Source organism: Bubalus kerabau, chromosome 18 (assembly GCF_029407905.1).
Source record: "Bubalus kerabau isolate K-KA32 ecotype Philippines breed swamp buffalo chromosome 18, PCC_UOA_SB_1v2, whole genome shotgun sequence".
Lineage (NCBI taxonomy): Eukaryota > Metazoa > Chordata > Mammalia > Artiodactyla > Bovidae > Bubalus > Bubalus kerabau.
The window spans coordinates 18894656-18915525 of record NC_073641.1 but is presented as its reverse complement, the minus strand read 5'-3'; the positions used below and the strand labels follow the sequence as shown (position 1 = coordinate 18915525).

Sequence of the window (20870 nt, the reverse complement as noted above, 5' to 3'; positions counted from 1 at the left end):
CACGCTAGCTTAGTTGTTCTGTGGCCTGTGGGAGCCTCCTGAATCAGGGATCAAACCCCTGTTTCCTGCATTGGCAGGCAATTTCTTTACCACTGACCCATCAGGGAAGCCCGAAATATGCCTTTGTTCATAGTTGCATATAAGGCATTCTGATACGTGTTGAAGTTCCTGCCCTCAGAAACAAATAAGTGATTTTTACGTAGTATGATTAGTTCTGATAGAACTGTGCTATTCTGTGTGTACATCATTGCCACTTACCTTTTCTGATACGGATTCTTAGATTACACTCTCTAAGTTATGAGTCTTCTGGATGGAAAATACATGTCATCCATGCTGCCCCTTTTGCATCCTCTGCCCATGACAGTATCCATTATCTCACATGGCATGCTTCCCTGATGAACCAGTATATTCACTCTCAGAATTCTCCTTAAAATACAGCACCACCAGTCCTGGTAGCCCTTGTCAGTCAGTTGAAATTGGCATTATTTGTCATTCCTGGCCTATTTTCTGTTCTCTAATATTCATTTGAAATTTTTACTTTATGCCTTTTAATCTTTGTTTTGATACCTAAAGGAGTAAAGTTTATTCCATTTTAAATTTCTGGCAGACCAGTCCCTGGCAGCAGGTTCCTCTCTGGATATTCTATGTTGGGATGCTTGTAAACACAGGGACCACGGAAGGAGATAGAGCCAGCTGCTGGTGCTTCTGTGTGAGAACAGCCTCCTCACACGGTGTGGCCAAGGGCCTGTAAGAATCAGCCATGTCCCTGGGCTGTGTTTTACTTACTTTCGAAGACTTTGTCTCCAGATTTTTTTTAAATTGGTTTTTGGCATTAATTTTAACCAGATTTCACCTATATAGGATTTTTTAAAAGGAGAGTGTGCATCAGGATGGGACATTCTTGTAGTAAAAGTTTGTCCAGTTGTTTATACTATGAATGACCCTTTGATTAGAGCTCTTGGCCAGGAGCTCCGTACTCAGCCTCATCCAGATAGCTATGTCTTCCATACTGCCACTTAAGTTTTGTTTCTTAAAAAGTGAATCCACGTGTTATTCTTGATACCTGAAGGGGTTTAACGTTTGTGCCTTTTATAATTCTGTTGTTTTGCTAAGTGTATAATATCCAGTATCTTATTTGACTTTTGTGACATCCCTATAATGTATACAGTATCTTCCCCATTTTACAAAAGCTAAACCCTACACTTGAGTGTATAAACTACTGTAAAGTGTTTAAGCCTAATGATGGACTATTTTAGATATTCACATTATATGTGTTGGTCAAGGCTATGTAGTAAGTGTATTTTAGGGATGTAGATATGTTTAGGGAGCATAAATGTTATGGGAGTTCTGTTTCTAGCTTGGGTAGTTAATGTAGTGGTTCATGGCCCTGGTTGCTTATTAAAATCACACGTAGGGCTTTGGAAAAAACAACCAAATATAAACAACTCCCCACCTGTCACCACCAGTATCTGGGTACTTTGCCCAGAGATTCTGTTTTAATTGGTCTGATATGAAGCCAAGGCCTCAGTATTTAAGACAACTACACGGGTGAAACAGCTTCATACACATTGATGATTCTAGTATACACCCAGAGTTATGATCCATTATGTTAGACAAAGTAGCATTTTCTAACAGTGATCTGACAAGACCTCATGGCAAGTGAAGTTAAAATGATGGAAGATGACCAGTAGATTGTCTTGGGGGGAATGAGGGATTCCAGGCACATGGCACCACATTTGAGTTGGAAATGGAGGACTGTCAGGTAAAGGGCATTTACATGTATACCTGTGGCGGATTCACTTTGATATTTGGCAAAACTAATACAGTTATGTAAAGTCTAAAAATAAAATAAAATTAAAATAAATAAATAAACCTGGCATAGCAGGGCTTCCCCGGTGGCTCAGTGGTAAAGAATCAGCCTGCCAGTGCAGGAGACATGGGTTCAATCCCTGGTCCAGGAAGATCCCCTGGAGAAGGAAATGGCAGCCCACTCCAGTATACTTGCCTGGGAATCACAATGGACAGAGGAGCCTAGCAAGCTACAGTCCATGCAGGTCACAAAGAGTCGGATGTGACTTAGCAACTGAACTGCTGAACAACAAGAAGGTGATAGATGAGGAGAGGAAAAAGGAGTAATCTGGGGCACCTTATTAAAGACTTGGCAACGAAGGTAAGGTAATGCATCTTGGAATTAACTGCTAGGACACTTGGAAACTACTGTAGGACCTAATCTCCTAAGAGCAGTAATAGGAGTCAGCTAGTGATTAGTGATAGATTAGAGGTAGAGAAGTACTGAAAATGGAACTAGCAAGGCTAAGATTGCATCAGTCGAGGAGGGTAAGCAATGATTAAGAAACAGATGAGATACAGAATACTGTAAAAAGAATTGATGCTGTATGCGTATATCACTTGTGCCGAATAAAGGGCAGATGTGTTGAAAAGAGTGGACTTAGCATTTGGTAAGTCTGAGTGTGGGTTATAAAATCTCTTCAGTCTGTTTAATCAAGCTAATCCTATTCATGAATACAGCATAGAGAACTGTAGAGCCAGTGTACAGTGTGCTATCAGAGAGCATCCAGCTCAAGAGTGTTCATAGTTTTGCCACTAGTATCTTAAAAGTGAGTGAGTCTAAGGTTTGAGTCACTTCCAGTAAATGTTTATATGGAGATCAGGAATTTACTTAAGCTATAACTGCTTTGCCTACTTAAGAAGACTCAGTTATAGTGTATTAGCCAAGACCCTCTTAGAATTCCTAGAAGGGAATGGAAAGGAAAAACCGTACTTAAAGGATCTGGCTTTGGCTCTTTAAGGGGTGGAGTGTTTTGATTCTTAAAATGCAGCTGCTCTCTCCTTTACTTGTCCTTTGCTCTTATTTTTGGCCTGTTTTTTTCTGCCCTGACTTTTGCCTTCCCTTTTCATCCTCAAGATTCTGAATGTCATTTCAGCATTTAGAATCTCTTAGCTATTGTTTGCAGTTTAGGAGTTAAAAATCGGTTTTTTCAGTAGTCATGTACGGATGTCAAAGTTGGACTGTCAAGAAGGATGAGTGCCGAAGAATTGATGCTTTCGAATTGTGATGCTGGAGAAGACTCTTGAGAGTCCCTTGGACAGCAAAATCAAACCAGTCAATCCTAAAGGAAATTAACCCTGAATATTCATTGGAAGGACTGATGCTGAAGCTGAAGCTCCAATACTTTGGCCACCTTATACAAAGAGCTGACTCACTGGAAGAGACCCTGATGCTGGGAAAGATTGAGGACATGAGGAGAAGGGGGCAACAGAGGATGAGATGGTTGGGTGGCATCACTGACTTAATGGAGACAGTGATGGACAGGGAATCCCAGTGTGCTGTAGTACGTGGGGTGGCAGAGAGTTGGACACAACTCAGCAACTGAACAACAACAAATCAAAGGATGAGTAGACAGAACCCAGTGGATTTTTGGGGCAGTGAAATTATTCCTTATGATTCTGAAATGGTGGTTACATGTTGTAAATTTGTCAAAACTCAAAGAAGATACAATACCAAGAGTGAACTCTAATGTAAAATATGTACTTTGAATAGTAATGATGTGCCAGTATACGTTCATTGATTGTAACAGGTGTTCCGGTGTGGGATGTTGACATTATAGGAGGCTGTGTGTATGTGGGGACAAAGGATATATGGAAGATTTCTGTACCTTCTGCCCAGTTTCGAAAACTACTGCTCTTAAAACTGCTTTTAAAGGAGAGAGGTGGATGCAAGCTTTAGGGGCCATGAATGACAAGGGTTTATACATTTTAAGAATAAGAACCCAATAGGGTTGCAGTTAAGGTAAATTTTTGCTCTTCATTTTTTGTTATCTTTAGTCTGTTGGCCAATATGAGAGACTTGGGGTTTGCTGACAGAATTTTTAAGTGAGCTGTAGTGCAATGAGAGGATTCAGATAATGCTTACCAGCTTTAGCTCCATCTCTTTACTTTGTTTGGCCCACAGACATTTTGAGTTATAATTCAAATACTATAACAAATGTCCAAGTAGTGTACTAGAAGCTTCTTCCTTGAAATTGGCCAAGGTCTAATTTAAATAATAGTTTACCTGTTCTAGTTAAACTTTAGGTAATTCGTACTCTTAAGATATGCATATGAAATCTAATTATGTGTCATCCTATGAAAGCTTAGTTGGGAGTGTAAAGAGCATTGCATTTTGGAAGGTGAGGAACATGGTATTTTTAAGCCTGAAGTTTACTATGGACAGCCTAAAGAGAAATGGATATAGTGATTTACCTAAATGGTTCTTAGGAAATTGGAACAAATTTGAAACCCTGATTAATGAAGTAAGTCTTAAAATTTAAGCACAGACAGCTCTCTAATGACATACAGCTATTGGTCAAAACTTGCTTATTTTTCTGTAGTGAGGAAATTGACTTGTCCAAGGTCATACATAAAGTAGCAGAAATGGCAACCTACTCCAGTATTCTTGCCTGGGAAATCCCATGGACGGAGGAGCCTGGGAGGCTACAGTCCATGGGGTTGCAAAGAGTCGGACACAACTGAGCGACTTCACCTTCACTTTATGGCTTCCCAGGTGGTGCTAATATTAAGGAATCTGCCTGCCACTGCAGGAGACATAAGAGACGCAGGTTTGATCCCTGGGTTGTGAAGATCCTGTGGAGCAGGGTATAACATACTCCAGTATTCTTGCCTGGAAAATTCCATGATTAGAGGAGCCTGATGGGCTACAGTCCATGGGGTTGCAAAGAGTCGGACACAACTGAAGCAGCTTAGCACATACTTCATTAAAAAAAAAAAACAACAAAAAACTAAAAATCTCATTCCTGTGCCTATGTCCAGAATAGATGAAAACTAATTCAAAAAGATAGATGCACCCCAGTGTTCATAGCAGCACTGTTTATAATAGCCAAGATGTGGATAAGTGTCCATCAACAGGTGAATGGTTAAAGGTGTTTGTTGTGCATGCACCTGTACACACAAAAATAATATTACTTAGCCATAAAAAAAGAATGAAATATTGCCACTTGCAGCAACTTGGATGAACCTAGAAACTACCATACTGGGGAATTCCTGGCAATCCAGTGGTTAGGACTTGGCATTTCCAGTTCAGTGGTTCAGGTTCAATCCCTGGTCAGGGAACTAAGATCACACAAGCCATGAGGTTTGGCCAAAAAGAAAGAAGGAAATTATCACACTAAGCGAAGTAAGTCAGACAGAGAAAGACATGTTATATCACTATATGTAGACTTTAAAAAATAATACAAATGAACTTATTTATAGGACAGAAACAGACTCACAGACATAGAAAAAACTTGTTACCAAAGAGGAAGTTAGGGGAGAGATAAATTAGAAGTATGGGATTAACAGATACACGCCACTATATATAAAATAGATAAACAACAAGGATTTGCTGTATAGCACAGGAAACTATATTCAGTGTCTTATAATAACCTAAAAATGGAAAAGAATCTGAAAAAGAATATGTATGTATAACTGAATCACTTTGCTGTACACCTGAAACTAATACAATATTGTAAATCAACTACAGTGCAATTGAAAAATTCTTGGTGTAAAACTAAAAACCCTCCCTGCTCTTCTGGGTTAATTAAGAGCCATTTCTTAACTAAAGTAAAAGTAAATAAAACTTATTTTCTTCCTACCCTTCATACCTTTCCTTCTTAATTTACGAAGATGCATCTTTCACTGTCCAGTTTCTAACTGTTGGTGTTCTTCAGGGCTTGGTCCTAACACTGCAGTACTTGCACAGTATTCTCTCTGGATGAACTTAATGCTCCTCCTCACCTCAGACTAGCTGAAGACCTGTACTATTTGTATGTCTAATGCGTTACTGATTATTTCCACTTGGATAGCTCATAAATACCACAAATTCAGCATGTCCAAAATTGAACCTATTACCTGTTCCCCAGATCTATTTGTTCAGTATCTCTTATCACTTTCATTCACCCTGTTGCCCCAGTCAGAAACCTAGCTATCTTTCTTGACTCCTCGTCTCTCTTAACCTCCTATCCTATCATCAGGTTCTCTTGATTTAACTGCTTAAGTGCTTCTTCAGTCCATACACTTTTCCCCCCAACCCTCTACTATACTTTGGTCAGGCTAGCATTATGTCTCATCTGCCACAAATTCATAACCTAAGGTCTCTCTACCTATGGTTTGGTTACTCTTTCAGGATGACCTTTCAAACATGAGCACCTACTTAAAACTTTTAAATAACTTTCTCTATCTTGATTACACTTTGGGTAAAGCCCAGGTCTGTAACATAGGTTACTGTATACGCTGAACCGTCTGCCTTCCTCTCCACTGTCATTCCTTGCCACTGACCTGAGGCACTCCAGACACACTGAACTCTTAGAATTTGTACCTAACATATCTAACTGCTGTTGCTCCTTTTTGTCTCTGTTAAACATTTCATCCTTCTTTGATTCCTAGACCGGGATTGGTCCCCTGCTTTATGTTCTCTGAATCCGCCTGTTTACTCTGTCAGAACAATCAGGACGGTCTTACGTGTTCTATTGTCTCTGGTCATACTCCAGTTTTGTCATATCCACAGTGCCTAGCACAGGACCTCTATATACTTAATAAATGATCTATTTGCTAATTAAAGGAATAACTCTCTAGCTGTGCTATTCTGTCACTATGTCTATTCAGATTTTGACATTCTGATAAGAGTCGATTTGTGTTCATCCTCCAGGTATTAAGAATATGACTTAACTCAGTACGTGTCATTGCTTTTCTTATCTATTCATTTGGCTGTGCTAGGTCTTCATTGCAGCACACAGCCTCTTTGTTGCTCGGAAGGCTTCTCTAGGTGGGGTGAGAGGGGTTCTCTAGACTCAGTACAGAGACTCAGAACAGCGCACAGGCTTAGTTGCAATATGTAGGATCTTAGTTCCCTGAGCAGGGATCAAACCTCGGTCCCCTGCATTGGGAGTTTGGATTCTTATCCATTGGACTGCTAGTGAAGTCCCAAATGTCATCGCTTTTTTAAAAAATTTATTTACTTAATTTTGGTTGTGCTGGGCCTTCATTGCTGCACAGGCTTTTCTCTGGTTGGGGCAAGTTGTAGTGCATAGGCTTCTCACTGCAGTGGCTTCTCTTGTAGAGCACAGGCTCTAGGGAAAGTGGGCTTCAGTAGTTGCAGCGAGTGGATTTGATAGCTGTGGCTCTCACGGGCTCCAGAGCGCTGGCTCAGTAATTACGGCACATGGGCTTAGTTGCCTTGAAGCAGGTGGGATCTTCCTGGAGCAGGGATTGGACCTTTGTCCCCTGCATTGGTGAGTGGATCCTTAACCATTGGACCACCAGGGAAGCCCTGCTTCGTGATTTTATTTTCATTTAATAATAACAATTTCTTGGAGAACCTTTGCGTATGTAAATAACAATTATTTTTCTTTTTTTAATTTTTATTTTATATTGGAGTATAGTTGTGTTAGTTTCAAGTGTGTTATTCTTTTTCAGATTCTTTCTCCATTTAGATTATTACAGAATATTAAGTAAGCAGAGTTCCCTGTGCTATCCAGTAGGTCCTTGTTGGTTATCTGTTTTAAATATAGTAGTGCATACATGTCAATCCCAGACTCCCATTCTGCACTGTCCCCCCTTTCCTCCATGGTAACCATAAGTTCCTTCTCTGAGTCTGTTTCTTTTTTGTAAATAAGTTCATTTGTATCAGGTTTTTTTAGATTCCTATAAGCAATAGCATGTGATGTTTGTCTTCCTCTGACTTACCTCACTTACTTATTCTTTTTCATAGCTGTATTTTATTAGTGATTTAATATGCCACTAAAGGTTATGCCCATTCTGTAGCTATTGTACAGCTAGTACTATACTGAATAACCTTGAACTTACGTCATTTTTTACATGCATGATTATATCTGTAAGATAAAGTCCTAAAAGGATGGATGATCGCTGGAAAATTGTACATTTTAAAAGTTGACAGATCTTGCCAGTTTGCTTTCATAAAGAGTATGTGAATTTACCTTCTTGTTTGCAAGCGTGCCTGTTTCCTCATACCCCTGTCCATACAGGATACAAAAATATATTTTTGAGCTTTGCTAGCTTGGATCATGGAATTCATACTGGGCCTAGAGAATGTTTTTTTCTCAAGTTAAATGGCCCATAGAAGGTAACAGGTAGTGTTTATGAGATCTGGACATATAATGAAAAACACTCAAGTTCTTGTGTTGTGAAAGCCAGTATAAAAAAAAACAAGATTTCGTGTATTGTGTCTGATATGAGCAGAAAGTGATTTTTTTAATTAAAAAATTTGAAAAATGGACATTATTGTTTTTAACCCAATAAACTTGAACAGCCTTACTAAAGAATTGGGATTTTTCAAACTCTGAGCACAGTTAAATAGATTATACTAATGAATTATTTGCCTATATTTCTATCAGTTTGTACTTGGTTAACTCACTTAAGTAAATTGTCTGATTATTTTAGACCAGAATCAATTAACTTAATCTCTATAGAGACAAAAAGACTAGTGATTGCTTATGATTATTAGTGATTATTGGAGGAATGGGGAGGTAATAGCTAAGGATAAAAGGGTACTGTTTTGAGGATAAAAGGGTATCCTTTTGAGGTAATTAAAATGTTATAAAATTAACTATGCGAATTGTGTTTAAAGTCAAATCTTAGACCCACCAGAGACGCTTGGAGGGTGCAAACAAAGCCTTGTGCACACCAGGACCCAGGGAAAGGAGCAGTGACCTCCACAGGATACTGAACCAGACCTGCCTTTGAGTGTTTGAAGTGTCTCCTGCGGAGGCACCGGTCAACGGTGACCTACCTCGGGGACAGGGGCTCTGGCTGCAGCAGACCTGGGTGGCATGGCCTATGGCGTGAAGTCCTCTTGGAGGAGGTCATCATTAGCTCCACTATAAAGCCATCGAGCAGACGACCCACAAACTTGATGATAATTATACCAAAGAAGTTCTCGCATTATTGCAAAAGTTCGAGGACCCACAACAGATTTCCCAACCTGGTGATCCTACAAAGGGACTGAGAACCCCCAGGGAATTTGACTTCGAAGGCCAGTGGGATTTGATTGCAGAACTTCCCTAGGACTGGGGAAATAGACTCTTAGAGGGCACAAGAAAACCTTGTGTGCTTCCTGACCCAGGAGAAAGGAGCAGTGACTCCACAAAAGACTTACCCAGACTTGCTATTTCAAATCCTAAAAGATGATGCTGTTAAAGGGCTGCATTCACTATGCCAGCAAATTTGGAAAACTCAGCAGTGGCCACAGGACTGGAAAAGGTCTGTTTTCATTCCGATCCCAAAGAAGGGCAATGCCAAAGAGTGTTCAAACTATCGAACAATTGCACTCATTTTGCATGCTAGCAAAGTAAGGCTCAAAATTCTCCAAGCTAGTCTTCAACAGTATGTGAACCGAGAACTCCCAGAAGTTCAAGCTGGATTTAGAAAAGGCAGAGGAACCAGAGGTCAAATTGCCAACATCTGTTGTATCATAGAAAAAGCAAGAGAATTCCAGAAAAACATCTCCTTCATTGACTACGCTATAGCCTTTAACTGTGTGGATCACAACAAACTGGAAAATTCTTAAAGAGGTGGGTATACTAGACCACTTTTCCTGCCTTCTGAGAAACCTGTATGCAGGTCCAGAAGCAGCAGTTAGAATAGGACATGGAACAATGGACTGGTTCTAAATTGGGAAAGGAGTACATCATAGCTGTATAGTGTCACCCTTCTTATTTAACTTATATGCAGAGTACATCATGCAAAATGCTGAGCTGGATGAAACACGAGCTGGAATCAATATTGCCAGGAGAAATATCAATAACTTCAGATATGCAGATGACACTACTCTTAATGGCAGAAAGTGAAGAGGAACTAAAGAGTCTCTTAATGATGGTGAAAGAGGAGAGTGAAAAGGCTGGCTTAAAACTCAACATTCAAAAAACTTGATCATGACATCTGGTCCCATCACTTCATGGCAAATAGATGGGGAAACAATGGAAAGACTGAGAGACGTTATTTTCTTGGGCTCCAAAATCACTGCAGGTGGTGACTGCAGCCATGCAATTAGAGATGCTTGCTCCTTGGAAAAAAGCTATGACAGATCTATAGACAGCGTATTAAAAAGCAGAAACATTACTTTGCAGACAAAGGTCTGTCTAGTCAAAGCTATGGTTTTTCCAGTAATCATGTATAGATGTGAGAGTTCGACCACAAAGAAGGTGAATGCCGAAGAATTGTGGTTTTTGATCTGTGGTGTTGGAGAAGAGAGTCCCCTGGACTGCAAGGAAAGCAAACCAATCCTACAGGAAATCAGTCCTGAATATTCAGGATGCTGAAACTGAAGCTCCAATGCTTTGGCCACCTGATGTGAAGAGCCGACTTATTGGGAAAGACCCTGATGCTGGGAAGGATTGAAGGCGGGAGGAGAAGGGGCTGACAGAGGACAAGAGGTTGGATGGCATCACTGACTTGATGGACATGAGTTTGAGCAAGCTCAGGAGATGGTAAAGAACCGGGAAATCTGACGTGCTGCAATCCATAGGAGGAGTCAGACACGACTGAGCAACTGAACAACAACAAAATTGGTGTGGCCACTATGAAAAACATTATGGAGGTCCCTCAAAAAATTAAAAATAAAACTACCATATAATGCAACAGTTCTATTTCTGGGTATTTAGTGGAAACAAAGTTCTGTCTCGGAAAAATATCTGCATTTTCCATGTTCATTGCAACATTATTTATAATAGCCAATGCATAAATTTGACTTAAGTGTCCATCAGTGGATGGATGGATAAAGAAGATACAAGGGGCGGGGGCGGTGTGTGTGTGTCTTCATATACGCAATGGAATATTCAGCTGTAAAAAAGAATGAAATCTTAACTTTTGCAACAGCATGGATAGTCTTTGAGGGCATTATGTGAAGTGAAGTAAGAAAGAGAAAGACAAATACCATATAATCTCACCTATATATGAAATTGCAAAACAAAAAATTTAACTCATGTGCCTGAAATAGATTGATAGTTGTTTAAAGTGGGAGGTAGAAGGGTTTGAGGGTTAGGAAAATGGGAGAAAGGGGATCAAAAGGTACAAACTTCCAATTATTAAATAAGTAAATTATAGGATATAATATGCAATATGGTGACTAGTTAAAATTTTATTGTGTATTTGAAAATTGCTAAGACTATTCTCATCACCAGAAAAAAATTGTAGCTGTGTGTGGTGATAGATGTCAACTTATTGTGGTGATCATATCCCAGTAGATACAGATCATTATGTTGTACACCTGAAACTAATATAATGTTATATGTCAATTATATCTCTGTAAATAAAAGGGAAAAAAGTAAACTTCCAGGTAAAGGGGGAAAATTTGCCATTTAAAAGTGTACAGTTCAGTGATTTTAAGTATATTCCAAAGTTGTGTGACTGTTATCACTGTCTGATTTCAGAACATTTGTATCACCCCAGAGAAGAAACCTATACCCTTTAGTAGTCCATTAGTGGTCACTGCATTCTCTTTCACTTCAGCCCCCAACATCTATTAATCAGCTTTCTGTCTTTATGGATTTGCCTGTTCTGGACATTACATATAGGTGTGTTAGTGTTAGTTGCTTAGTCGTGTGCAATTCTTTGCAACCCCATGGACTGTATGTAGCTCACCAGTATCCTCTGTCCCTGGAATTCTCCAGGCAAGAAGACTGGAGTAGGGAACCATTCTCCAAGGGATTGAACCTGGGTCTCCTGCGTTACAGGCAAATTCTTTACCATCTAAGCCACCAGGGTAGCCCCAAAAAGTAAAACTGTTAGTCACGTCCGTCTCTGTGACCCTATGGACCGTAGCCTGCCAGGCTCCTCTTGTTCATGGAATTCTCCAGGCAAGAATATTGGAGTGGGTAGCCATTCCTTTCTCCAGTGTATCTTCCTGACCCATGGATTGAACCTGGGTCTCCTGCATTGCAGGGAGATTCTTTACCATCTGAGCCACCAGGGAAGAGCCTACATATAGATAGAATCGTTCAATATGCAACCTTTAATGTCTAACTTCTTTCACTTAGCATAATCCATGCTCAGAATTTATCCATGTTATAGTATGTTTCGACACTTTATTCTTATCTGTGTCTGAATAATAATTCATTTTACTTATTCAATCGTCAATTGGTATTTGAATTGCTTACTTTTTTTTTTTTTGCTATTGTGAGTAGCATTTACCTACAAGTTATTGTGTGGACATAATATTTTTAGTTTTTTGGGGTATATATATTTATACCTATGAGTGGAATTGCTGAATCATGGGGTAACTAATGTTTAACATTTAGAGGAACTGCCATGCTGTTTTCCATATTTTCATGTTACACTCTAACCAATAATAATTGAGGGTTCCAGTTTCTCCACATCTTTGCCAAAACTTGTGTATCTTCTTTGGAGAAATCTCTTCAAATTCTTTGCCCACTTAAAAAATTAGGTTATTTATCTTTTTATTGTTGAGTTGTAAAAGTTGTGTAAATATTCTAGATAGTGTTTTCTTCCCACATATGTGCTTTGCAGATATTTTCACCCATCGCATGGGTTGCCTTTTCTCTTTCTTGATTAGTATCCTTTGAAGCACAACAGTTTTGAATTTTGATGAAGTCCAGTCTGTCTTTTTTTGTTGCTCTGCTTTTGTTATATCTAAGAAGCCATTGCCTAAATCAAAATGTGATCCACTTGTGTGTCCTCTTACTTCTGTAGTCCTTTTCTTGCCCTGTATCACCTGGAATATTTACGTATGTTCTGCTTTGATCCTAACACTCAGTCTTGATCTTTTAACAGAGAGCAGATTAATTTAGCATTGTCAGCAAGTACACTGCAGTTTTTTTTTGATATGAGATGAATAAGGTTTTTTGATACATTGGAATCCTAATTGTGAAGTCAGCTGTCTTTGTTACCAGAGTTGAAAGATTCCTATAATATGTGTAGATATGCGTATGTGATATAGTATGTCGAGGGTTAAGCGGAACCTTAGTAAGCACAAAATCAAGCATAGAGAGATGTGGGAAGTAGAGTTTAAACTTGAACTGTGGTAAAGGTGATTTATTTTGGTTTGGTTTCTCTCATGATCATATCCTTAATATTATTTTTAAACAGATCAATGGCATGTAGTTCGATTTATTTAAAACCCTTTTAGCTGTACTAAATCATCTGGGAGGAGAGAAAAAGTAAATTCATAAGAAGGAATTTCCTTTTAAAAAGAGAATGTGAAAACCCCATAAATTATATCTCCATACATACTGAAGTAAAAATAGATAAATTGATATGATATCTGGGATTTGCTTCAAAATTGGTGGTGGGAGGAATGGCAATAGAATTGGCCATTTGGTAAAATTAATGGAGCTGAATGAATGGTATCTGTATGTTTGTGATTTTCATAATGGCTTCCCTGGTGACTCAGTGGTAAAGAATCCACCTGCCAGTGCAGGAGAGATGGCTTCCTGATCTGCTATGATCCACTGGATAAGGAAATGGCTACACACAGTATTCTTGTCTGGAAAATTCCATGGACAGAGGAGCCTGGCATGCTACGGTCCATGGGGTCTCAAAGAGTTGGACATGGTTTAGCAACTGAACAATAACAAATTTTCGTAATAGATTTAAATTTTTTAAATAAAAACTTTTTTAAAATGCCCCCCTAAACCTAATCTTTCTCTTTAGTTTCAGATCCAACTTCCAAATATTACCATATGGACTTCCTCTGATATTTCTAATTAAAGTGGTCAAAAATGGAATCCATTGCCTTTATCTCCAGATTTCTGTATTTTCTGTATTCCTTATATTGATTCCTGGTAGCTTTCTTGGTGGTTCAGATGGTAAAGACTGCCTGCAATGAGGGAGACCCAGATTCAATGCCTGGGTCAGGAAGATTCCCCTGGAGAAGGCAATGGCTAACCCACTCCAATATTCTTGCCTGGAGAATTCCATGGACAAGAGGAGCCTGGTGGGCTACAGTCTGGGGTCACAAAGAGTTGGACATGACTGAGTGACTAATACTTCACTAAATTGGTTGATGGAAGCACCATATACCTGGTTTTCCGAGATAGAAACTTGAGACATTGCCAACTTCCCTAATTCCTTGAAGATTTTTGCTCCTGTTACTCTCTCCTGTGCCCTTCCTATCATAGTATTTGGTAATTGCGTCATTCACATATAGATGATCTTTCTAGTACCCTCTCCTCTTGGTTCTTTGAGCTTGTTTCCTCGTTCCCTCCCATCTCCTCGGTTCCCCTCCCTTCCTCTCCCCTTTCTTCCTTCCAGTGATCTTGCCCTTCACCTTAGGTCATCACATTCCTGACATCTCCACAATCTCAGTTTCAAGCATCCCAGTTTTCAGTCACCTTTCTGTCTTTCCAGCATATTCCCTCTCATATCCTGACTCAACTGATCTTTTGACCCCACAGCATTTATAATCCTACTACTTTTTTATTGTTCCTATCTTTCCCTCATGTCCTCACTTAACTTTCTTATGAACACTCCCTTATATGTGTAACTTAAACCCCCTTGTCCCCTCTTTTGATTAGCAGAACCTCAAATTATTCCCTTATATATGCTTTAAACCTCCTTCCCCTTCTAGATTGTTTGACAATGACTGGAGGGGAGAAAATCATAATTATGCTAACTAGTCACAATTTAAATTTACGATTACTTCCCTTTGAATAAGCAGTCATATCTCTAGCCCATTCATTCTTTCCTAGCTGATTTGTCATAAAGTCCTTAGTGTTTATTTACTTACCCACACTCAGAGCAGATGACCTCGCTTGCCATTTCACCACTGAGAAATACAAGCAATCAGGAAAGAACTTTTACAAACCTACCATCTACCCAAGTACCAGTACCTGCACCTGTAAATCTTCCTTCCTTCCTTTGCCGTGGATAAGCTCTTTCCTACACTTGTGCACTAGATCTTATCTCCATTTACTTGCCCAAAATTACTACTTCATCAGTTCTTTGTGCTGTATCATCAATATTTTCTTTTGTACCAAGTTATTTCCATCAACATGTTGGACTGTTATTTTTCTCATCTGAAAAAATGGTAACTCTTAATCCCACTTTCACATTCAGGCGTTGCTTTTATTTTACTTGATCTGTTAACAGCATTTGACACAGCTGACTCATTCTCTCATCCTTGAAATACCTTCTTAACTTGACTTTTAGGACTTGATTCTTTGGAGTTTTCTTTTTTTTTTTCTGACAATTTTTTACCGCTCTTATAACCTTATATCTGGTAGTACCTCATTGATTTCAAAAAACAAATGCCTGTGCTTTTTTCACTTATGTCTTTCTAAAAGCTGAGCATAGTAAAGGACCTAAAAAAATCAATGGACTCAGCTCTCTGGCTAAGTTAGGGAATGTAGAGATTTTTCAGTGGCTACACTCAGAGGCAACTTAGCTGGGTGGCTTTGAAGAAAGTCTCTGGCACCTTCTTAGTCTCCTTTGCTGGTATCTCATTATGTCCTTGACTCTATGCATGGAAGATCTATAGACATCTACCTTTGTTCTTTTGGTGGTCATGTCTGCTTTCCTTGCCTTAAATACTATCTATATTAGTGTTTTTCAAATACTATCATTATTTGATAGTTTTTTCATTATTGTTCCTCTCCAAAGAGCCATTTTAGATTTTTCCCCCACACCTAGTCATACTTTGCCATGAAATTTTAATACTACATATACTCTGTTTATGTGTTATGTTCTTCTGTGACTCTACTTTTCTTTATATACCTTTTACTCTGGCCACACCGAATTTACTATTCCACATTTTACCTTACTGGTAAAAGAGTTTAAAGGAGTGATTATCTGTTTTCTTAATCCCCATTGACCAGGCATTGAGAGTAGACATTTCCTTGGATCAGGGCCACTACCATCATAGGCTTCCATAGGTAGAGTGGAGCAGAGATTGCGATGACAGATTCCTGGAGGAAGTAGTGACATTGCAACTAGAGGTTGAGATTTTGGCACAGAGCAGAGAATGTGCCTTATTTATCTTTGTATTCGTACTGCCTGATTATGTCTTTTACCATTTGAAAGAGGATATATTAGTCTGCATGGGCTGCTTTAACAAAATACCATAGAGTGGGTGGCCTAAACAACAGTTACTTATTTCTCACACTCCTTGAAGCTGGAAAATCCAACCAAGATTAAGGTGCTGGCCGATTGGATTCCTGGTAAGGGTATTCTTCCTGTCTTGCAGGTGGCGGTCTTTTCACTGTGTCCTCATATGGTGGCAAGGGAACATCTCCCCTTAACCCTTTGCAAAACCATACATCCTCCTAACGTGAGGACCCTGCCCTCGGACCTCATCTAACCCTAATTACCTTCCAAAGACACCATCTCCAAATACCATCTCATTGGGATTTAGAACTTCAACGTGTGAATTTGAAGGTGGGGCATGGGGAACACAATTCAGTCCATAGCAGAGGATCTATGGGTGACATTCTGAATCTGGACCACTGTTTAAAACCACAGCAAGACAGTGTTGCACCAAAGAAGACTTTTTTGTATAGTGGTTAAGACTGTGACTTTTAAAATTAAACTGGTTCATTTTCAGTGATGAGTAATTTAATAAAGGCTTGGCATTTTCAATTAAGCTTTCTATTACATCTGTAGCCGTTTTTAATGTTTAAGTTAGATACCATTATTTGTCTTGGATAGGTATTTCCCACATTCTCTTCTAGTGTTGGAGTGTATTGCTGTTTCTAGAGCCAGTAGCAAGTTTTCTCTTCCAGGTGTTATAAGAATCACGTAAGATTTGCCTCCTAGTGGAATATTCAGATTGTTTAGCCTCTTTTTATCCGTGAGAGGTTTGGTGGTATTTTTGTTTTGGGGTTTTTGGCAGGGTGACAGGTGTTTTTTGTGTGTGTTTTTTGTTTTTTTTTTACAGATTGTAAAGTTACCAGTCTGCTTGAGTCCGCTTGGTGTTCACATTATCACATCTGCAAAGCACTTATTGCACTCCATCACCTGAATTCAGGTGATTCATCACCTTAAATTCCCTAATGAAAGTTAGGAGTATAGGTGAAAAACTGTAGAGATGGTCAAACATTTTATAATGTTTTCAGCAGCTTTCTTAGTTATGTTTAAATCTGTTAATAAATACATGTACAAATCTACATTGCCTGGGTTACTGCTTTTGAAAACTGTTGAAAAGCATCCAAGAATATCCCTAGCTCTTGTTAGAATGTAGTTAAGCATGAGAGAAGATGATATGTGTATGTAGATAAAAAAAGTTCACAGACTAATGCAGCTATATTGGCATGGAATTCTCTTTTGAGTAAATTGGAATTTAAGCCAGGGAGCAATTAGGTAGCATTGCTCAATATATGCAGCAGATATCTATGAAAGTAGTTCTTCACAGCTTTGGATTAGTGCTTGCTTCGGGAGCACATATCCTGAAAAATTTTGAACTATCAGCAACATGTTATTTTAACACCGTCACTTTTAAAACTTCACAAATCTTTTATTGTTATAAACAAATGAAGAAGGATGTATTTTGGATATTGTCACCTATGCGAATGACCTTTAATTAAAATGTGTTGAGATTTATTTAGTTATTCAACATTAGTTAATATACTCCATGCCTTTATTTAATGCAGTTTTCCAAGGTTTGTTTGTTTAAATTTTCACTAGTTCAGTTAGCATCATAATCAGGTAACTTATTGTGATTTTAGAAATTCAGTTTTTATGTTTTCTTTATTAATGGTTTTGGACATTTTTTAACCCTCTCTTCCCCTAACCCCAAATATGCAGCATACATAATGTTAGAAAACTGCAGTGATTTAAAAACTGCAGTGATTTAATACTATTTAATGGAGTCATGGCCCCTTTGTGACATTTTTATTATTATCCTTGTGGATAAAAATGGATGGAAATTTCCTAAAAATCTGCACGGTGGGCTCTTCTAAGTGATAATTTTACCCAAATTGTTAGTGTGCAGTGTGTTTGAAGCATTTCCATAAAAACCCAACTAGATTGGAAGTTCCCTGTCAGCCCAGAGAAACTGAGCAGTGTTGAATTTTCACATGCCTTTTCAAAAACAATGGACAGATGAGGTAAGAAGTGCAAATTTTGTAGTTTGTTTACAGTTAAATGAGGTTTGTCCCATTTTTAAGTTGTTATTTTCTGTATGAAAATTCTTAGCTGTACCATTCCCACTTTTCAAAGCTACAGCTTTGGGTAACACAAATTTTGTTGGGTAAACGCAATTTTGCGTTTAAAATTGTGTCAGAATTCCAGCTTTGTGTTTAAAGTCTAAGAAAGGAAATGCTAGAACTTTTGAATTTAGTTATAAACAGTAACATCTTAAATGTGATAAACCACAACAAAAAGGTCCTGTGTTTGGCAAAGCCACATTCCCCAGGGATTCACTGAACAGCAGCAGCACTGTTGCGGTGTCAGCTGAGGCTTTATTTGTGCCCTTCTCTAATGGCTCCTTGTTCGCCCAGAGCTGCTGAAGAAGGTGTGATGCTTACATAGTCCTCATTAAGGATTCTTTTCATCACTGCTTAGATTAGCTTAGGAAACCTAGATATCAGAGTTTGGGAGTTTGACTTCTACTGGATCTGCTATAATGATCCCTGAAAAATCACCAGATTTTTTTTTTCTGTCCTCATTTATTGGTTGGTGGCATCTAGGAACAGATTGACATCTACTGTTGGAGAGAATATAAATAATTTATCAATAGCTTTGCAGTAGCTGGCAAGATAAAAAATAATGTATGGATATTTGCATTTAACATTTTTCTAAATAGTGCTCATAGTAACATCCTTTGTCAAATCTAGTCTTTCTATTTTAAAGCAGCACTTTGGAAATCTCCGTTTTTCCCAGTTTTTTCCCACTGAAATATCATTATGTTCCTGAAAGAGCATCTTTTTAATAAGTTGAAGAAAGGAATTGTATGTTTTAAAAGACAGCTTTAAAACATATCTTCTTAGATAACAGAAGTTAATTAACATGACATGTTTTGCTATGATTCTACTTGAAAAGATGCACTCAGATTTGCATTCTATGCTGGCACTGGCTCTTTTAGCTGAACATAACAGGTGATTTATTGTACTGGAATCAATATTTTGTACAAAATTTAGAAATAATAAGAAACCTGTTTAAGACAGATTTTAATCACATGATATGAGGCTTCAAATGTTTTGAATTTAATGTGTTTTAAGAAGATTTATCAGGATTCTCTTCTGGTAGGAACTGACTTGGAAGAAAGTGCTTCTTTCAAATATTTATTTACCAACTACTTTGAATTGAGTAAGCATATGCGTTTTACTCATCGTCTGGAAACAATATTATGCCCAGCACTTGTTATGAATGTGTGATTTTATGATTCAGAGCAATATTTAATTTTTTGTTTTTCCTGGTATGGATATTTATACTTTAGTCCCTGCTTGCAGAGAGTAGATAGTTTCTATTGCCATTTTTTGAAAAGTCAGTGTAAAAAGAAGAGCCTTTCAAATTATGCAGTGGTGTTCTATTGAAAACTGAGGAGGTTACTAGATGTTTTACCAAGAATAGATATACTGGAGCACTATTTATTTAAAATTATTAGCATATAAGCTAGATTTGTTTTCCTTTCATTTTCACATGAATGATCAGTGACTACTAGTTTATCCAAAATTTGTGTAAAATGTTTTTAAAATATTTTAAACTAATGATATTTATAAAGCATTGATTTTTGTCATGTTTTTAAATTTATCAAACTTTAAACAAAAACAGATATTAACTTTTAAGGGTTTGTCAGTTGCCATTGTAAACCATTACCGTCCAAGGTTTATTTCTACTAATCATATTAGTTGTGTTACTCTTTCATGTTTCAGTTTTGAAATGTGTATTTGCATCTTCCTACTTTAGAAATATGAAAAGAAAATTTCACATAAACAGCTCAAGATGGACTGATAAAAATGATGTTTACTTGAAGGACTTGTTGCATGTATACTCATGTAATCAAACTCTGTGATTAGGGTAATTAGAAATAGGAAAAAAAAGCATGGAGTTTGTAATCCTAGGTATGTCAAAAACAGCTGCAACTTTTTTTTTTTTTAAGCATGGGTTTGAATTGTCGCTTTTTCATAATTTTCCTTACGTTCTACCACTCTATCCTTTTAATAATATATGTATATTTGTTAGCATTTTAAATATTCATACATTTACATACTTGTAATGATATTTTATTAGTACTCTTGGATGTTTTATTTTAGCTCTTGCCTTCTACATTTGCAACCAAATTATGCTTTATATGCTAGACAAGGTTTATGCCAGCCTAATTGGTTGCTGGCATTTCTTAGCCTCACAGCTGCTGTGAAATCAGCTGTGAACTACATATAATAGGATCCTGTTTTCAACGACCAAAAGGCAATTGTCAACATGTAAAACTTGTTTTTTACAAATAAATATATGAGGTTTTATGGCAAATTAAATAACACCAATAGCAACCTTAAGTAACCATCTTAATTTTAAAGATTAGAAAATCCTGAAATGTAGAATTCATATGTTTGTTATTTTTTTTATCACTGGGGCAAAGGTGCCTTGAATTCAGGTGTTTGTTCTTCTGTTCATTTGCAGGTTTTTTCTTTTTTAAAAAATCATTTGTCTTCATATTTACTAACAGATTTTTAAAAATTGAGAGCTGAACTTTTCCCCTTTTATTTCTCCATGGCAGAAAGTTGAGGCTTAAAATGATGTAAAGATAGTTCTTAAAATGAACTAAACATAAAACTTTGAAATAAAAATTACAAATTCAAAATGTTTTCTCTATTTACATTACTTAGTAAATAATACTTTTGTAACTTATTCTGACATCTATATTTGGGGTGAAATTTACATTTCTCTTAGGTTTAACCATATGAAATTGT

General features: G+C 37.7%; 1 protein-coding gene across 7 annotated transcripts in view; it reads left to right on the top strand.

Annotated features, from left to right (window-relative positions):
- KIF2A (kinesin family member 2A) overlaps window positions 1–20870 on the top strand; it is a 68521-nt gene that overhangs the window by 7203 nt on the left and 40448 nt on the right. The window contains exon 2 of one of the 7 annotated variants that reach the window (XM_055555084.1): window positions 16211–16401. The exons of 5 other annotated variants lie outside the window; for them this stretch is intronic. The gene's annotated coding sequence lies outside the window, so the exon portion shown is untranslated. Of the gene's footprint in view, window positions 1–16210; window positions 16402–16926; window positions 16991–20870 lie in introns of those variants that run through there. One more of the 7 variants, XM_055555083.1, reaches the window with a different exon arrangement.